Genomic DNA, 5959 nt, shown 5'->3' with positions numbered 1-5959 from the left:
GATAGGTGGAATGATTTGTGCATATGCATAGCTCTGTCACTCTCCAAATTTAGCGGCCATATTCCGGGGTCCCTCAGTCTAGCGTTCTTTACTCCAGGCTTCACCAAAGCAATGAGTCTTTTTAATTTTATTTTTCTAACTATAGTTGCCTCTTGAACTCAGCTTTCTATTTAAAAGATATTACTGTCTAAACAACTGAGACCAGTCACATGTGATTGGATTAGCTCTTTAGCTGGATTATGCTGCCAAAATCTGACTGGTCATTAATATCTTATAAATTAGTTTATAAGAGCAGGTAGGGGAAGAAGACAAAAGCCAGGACACCAGGGTAACAGATCAGAGCAGTAATCTCCTGGAAGCCAGTGGCAGCATGGGTGCCTTGGATTCTGAACTGACCATGTTTGTTGATTCCCCAGTGTCCAATCCACTCCAGAGAGTAACATAAACTTGTCTAAGCAATCTCTTTCCCTAACCCAGTAATTTGTTTAGAAAGTAACAAGCAACACAATCTTGGTAAGATATTGGAGAAAATCTCCTGGAAACTTTCTGAGAAATGTTTCTTTCACCTATAAAACAGACATAAAGAAGAGAGCACCCTTTGTTCTTCCTCTCAATGGCTCAATGAAGGAAGATGAAACCTGGAACTGCTGCAGCCATTTTATGACCACGAGGAACCAGCCTGAGGTCAAAGTTCATGGAAGAGATTTGGTGATGGTATGAGCCACAGAATCAATAAAACTTGAACTCTGAGTTGTTGACATCCTGCTGTGTGAGATAACTCATTGCCACATAGCTGAAGCCCATTACACTTATGGTTTTCCAATATTTGCTGCTGACAGCTTTCAAGCTGATATAGGTTCCCAGGAGAGGAAAGTAGAATCATGAGAGGGAAAAATGGGAAGGCCCTAATAATAGAACTCTTACTTCAATTTTTCCCAGAAATGGCCCTACCTGGCAATGTATTGGGACATAGAATACTGTAGATCAGAACTTCTCAAACTTTAATGCAGATCATCCTGGGAAGCTAGTTAAAATTCAGATTCTGATTCAGTAACTAGCTCCCAAGCAATGCTAGTATTGCTGGTCTAGAGCACACTCTGAGTAATAGCAAGATTGCAGAGCACAAGGAATTGGATATCAAAACAATACATATCAATTGAAGCTCTAAAAGCCTTCTAATTATATGAAGGTAATACTTTATAAATTATAAATTGCTGTTTAAAACTGTCGATGATGATGATGATGATGATGATGATGATAAAAAAAATAGTCACTGAATATTCATACAGATGACATATATTGTGAGGTGGTTCTGAGCATGGAATCCGGAATTAACTAAATAGGTCCATATCCTGATTATACCTCTTACTAGCTGCACGAACTCAAAGTACTTAACATTGTTCTACCTCAGTTTTTTCATCTGCAATATGAATGTGTTAATGTTGCTAACCGTATAGAGTTGTTCTACAGATAGAATGAGATAACTAACAAGCAAGTTGCTTAGAGATGGCTGGCAAACAGTGTTTTACTAGGAGGAGTAGCAGCAGCATAGCAGCAGTAATAGTAATATCCTGTGCAGCCATAAAGTTTTCTTTTGATTATCTTTCTTCTATTGTGCCCAAACTCCTCTCTACTTTGAAACTTTCTTTGAGTGTTCTCTACTGCTTCTCCTAGAATAAAACATCATTTCACTCTAGCAATCCCACTTCTACCCACTGATCCCTAGCCAGCGTGCAAAAACCATAACCCAAGAGTTCTACTGTTGGATGGTTAAGGCCCCATATACAATCTAGAAGAGTATAAAAACAGTTGAAATATGAATTTGGAGTTGCATTGGCCTATGATAACAACCCAATCTGGGACCACAGAAGGAGGCTATTCAGAGCCACTCAGCACTCTGCATGACAATTCTGTGGCCAGCAGGAAAAACTTTCCCTCTTGAACTTCTCCTATCATTTCTTCCCCTTTTTATGGTTCCCATTGTTTCTCTTCTCTTCCCTTCACCATGGTCTCTCCTTTTCTTGGGCTCATCTTTCTGAGAGCTGTAGAGAGCAAAGAAGTGTATTTATTTTTGTTTGGTTCTGATTTGAGATGGAATTCGGCTGGATTAACCATTTAACCAACAGACTTTCTCCTTCCTACCCATTCCCTACCTTTATTTCCAAATACTGCAACTTCCATCTTATTGAGAAAATTAGAACCCTAACTGCTAAATTCCTCAGAACTTTGACTTTTAGTTTCTGAGGTTTGCATATCTATTTCACTTTAGTTACGCAAAGTTGAATAAAATCATTGCTCAAAGTGCTCTGCCTTCATGATTGACATCTATGAACTCCATGCTTCTGAACTCTCTACTTACTCATCTATCACTTTGCTCAACCTCACACCTCCTGAGGTTTTTCCTGACCCCTATGAATCAGCTTCCTCATGGTGTTCTTGCCTCCTCTAATGAACTCTAACTCAGCTATTTGGATACTACTCTCTTGATTGCCCTTCAATAATGTTCCTTCCGTCAATATCCAACCTTGGATCACAACCATAATTCTGTTTCTCTGCTTCTCAGTTCTGAGCTTCGTTGGGGAAACTTAAATCACTACCAAACCAAACTATTGATTAGAATCATCATCAAATGAACCCTTGTCAACTTCCTATCACATTCTCCACAGCAGTTGTTTGTAACATTTTCCCACATTTTTCAGGCCTCTGATCTTACTCCTTCTTCTTAGAGCAGTGTATTTTTTTTCCATGTGTATTATTAAATTTTATTTTTAATTTATATAGGTTTCAGTACATTGGTTAGAGATTTATATAGTTTATGAAGTGATCTCCCCGATTACTCTAGCACCCATCTGGCACTTTGCACAGCCATTACAATACTATTGACTATATGCCCTATGCTGTACTTGACATCCCTGTGACTATTTTATAACTACTAATATGAACTTCTTCATCCCTTCACTTTTTACACCCAGTCTCCCAAACCCTCTTCCCTCTGGCAATCACCAGATTTTCCTCTGTATCTGTGAGTCTATTTTCATTGAGTTTGTTTCTTTTGTTCTTTAGAATCCACATATAGGTGAAATCATATGGTATTTATGTTTCTCTGTCTGACTTCTCTCACTCAGCATAATAACCTCTAGGTCCATCCATGTCCTTGCAAAAGGATGAGTAATATTTTTTTATGGCTGAGTAATATTCCATTGTATATAAGTACCACCTCTTTATCCGATCATCTGATTATGGGCACTTAGGTTGCTTCCATATCTTGACTATCGTAAATAGCGCTGCAGCAAACATAGGGGTGAACAGATCTTTACAAATTTGTTTTAGTTTTCTTTGGATACATACTCACAAATGCAATTGCTGGGTAAAAAGGTAGTTCTATTTTTAAATTTTTGAGAAACCTCCAGACTATTTTCCATAGTGGCTGTACCATTTTTCAATCCCACTAACAGTGTACAAGGGTTTCCTTTTCTCCACATCTTCGCCAACATTGTTGTTTTTTGATTTATTGATGATAACCATTCTCACAGGTGTGACATGATATCTCATTGTTGTTTTAATTTGCATTTCTCTGATGATTAGTGACCTTGAGCATCTTTTCATATGTCTATCGGCCATCTGTATTTCCTCTTTGGAGAAATACTTATTCAGGTCTTATTCAGGTCTGCTACCCATTTTTTTATTTGGATTGTTTAGTTTTTTGTTGTTGTTGAGTTGTATAAATTCTTTATAGATTTTGGATATTAATCCCTTATCAGATGTATCATAGGAAAATATCTTCTCCTGTTCAGTAGGTTGTCTTTGTGTTTTACTGATGGTTTCTTTTGCTGTGCAAAAACTTTTTAGTTTGATGTAGTCCCATTTGTTTATTGTTTTTCTTTTGTTTCCCTTGCCCAAGGAGATATATCAGAAAAATAATTACTAATAGTAATATCAGAGAGTTTACTGCCTGTGTTTTCTTCTGTTGGTTTTATGGTTAGGGTCTTACATGTAAATCTTTAATCCATTTTGAGTTTATTCTTGTGTAAGAAAGTGGTCCAGTGTCATTTTTTTTTTGCATGTATCCATCCAGTTTTCCCAACACCATTTGTCAAGAGACCCATTGTATATTCTTGCCTCCTTTTTCAAAGATTAACTGACCATATTGGCATGGATTTATTTCTAGTCTGTTTTATCAATCTATGTATCTGTTTTTATGACAGTGCCATGCTATTTTGATTACTATAGCTTTGTAGCATAGTTTGATAGCAGGTAGTGTGGTACCTTCTACTTTGTTCCTCTTTCTCAAGGTTGCCATGGCTGTTTCTGATCTTTTATGATTTCATATAAATTTTTGGATTATTTGTTCTAGCTCTCTGAAAACTGTCATTGGTTTTTTGATAGGGATTGCACTGAGCCTATAGATTGGTTTGGGTAGTATGGCCTTTGTAACAATGTTGATTCTTCCTACGCATGAGCATGGCATATGCTTCCATTTATTTGTATCTTCTTCAATTTCTTTTTTCAATGACATAATTTTCATTGAAAATTTTTACCTCCTTGATTAATTCAATTCCTAGGTATTTTATTGTTTTTGATGCAATTGTAAATGAGGTTGTTTATTTTTTTTTAATTTTTCTTTCTGATAGTTCATCATTGGTGTATAAAAATGCAACAAACTTTTGAATATTCATTGTATCCTGCTAATTTACTGAATTCATTGATCAGTTCCAACGGCTTATTTTTGTGGAATCTTTAGAATTCTCTCTATATAGTACCATATCATCTGCAAATAATGAGTTTTATTTTTCTTTTCCAATTTGGATGCCTCTTATTTCTCTTTCTTATCTGATTGCTGTAGTTAGGACTTTCAATACTACATTGAATGGAAGTGGTGAAAGTGAGTATTCTTGTACTGTTCCTAATCCTAAGGAAAACGTTTTTAGCCTTTCCCCATTGAGCATGATGTTAGCTATAGGTTTGTCACATATGGCCTTTATTACGTTGGGTACATTCCCTCTATTCCCACTTTGCTGAGAGTATTTATCATAAATGGATGCTGGATTTTGTTGAATGCTATTTCTGCATAAATTGATATAATTGTATCATTTTTATCTTTTAATTTGTTAATGTAGTGTATCACATTAATTGACTTGTGAAAATTAAACCAACCTTTCATCCCAGGAATAAATTGAACTTGATCATGGTGTATGATATTTTTTAATGTATTGCTGAATTTGGTTTGCTAATATTTTGAGGATTTTTGCATCAATGTTCATCAAGGACATTGATCTATACTTTTCTCTTTTTTGTAATGTCTTTATCTGGTTTTGGAATCAGGGTAATGGTGGCCTCATAAAAAGAATTAGGGAGATTTCCCTCCTCTTAAGGTTTTTGGAATAGTTCGAGAAGAATCGGTGTTAATTCTTTTTTGAATGTTTGGTAAAATTCACCTATAAAGCCATTGGGTCCAGGGCTTGTTTTTTGGAAGTTTTTTGATTACTGATTTAATTTCATTGGTGGTAATCAGTTCAGATTTTATTGCTTCTTGACTCAGTCTTGGGAGTTTTTGTTTCTAGGAATGTATCCAGTTCTTCCAGATTCTCCAATTTGTTGGCATATAATTGCTCATAGTATTTCCTTATAAACTTTTGTATTTCTGTGGGGTCTATAGTTACTTTTCCTCTTTAATTTCTGATTTTATTTATTTGGGTCCTCTCTCTTTTTTCTTGATGAGTCTGATTAAAGGTTTATCTTTTTTTTTTTTTTTTTATCCATTCAAAGAACTAGCTCTTGGTTTCGTTGATCTTTTGTATTATTTTTCTGGACTCTATATTATTTATTTCTGCTCTGATTTTTATTATTTCCTTCCTCCTACTCACTTTGTGTTTTGTTTGCTGTTCTTTTTCTAGTTCTTTTAAGTGTAAGATTAGATTGTTTATTTGAGATTTTTTTCTGTTTCTCAAAGTAGGCCTGT

This window comes from Pteropus vampyrus, unplaced genomic scaffold, assembly GCF_000151845.1.
Source record: "Pteropus vampyrus isolate Shadow unplaced genomic scaffold, Pvam_2.0 Scaffold136, whole genome shotgun sequence".
NCBI lineage: Eukaryota > Metazoa > Chordata > Mammalia > Chiroptera > Pteropodidae > Pteropus > Pteropus vampyrus.
The sequence above is the reverse complement of the archived record's forward strand: the minus strand, read 5'-3'. Positions refer to the sequence as shown.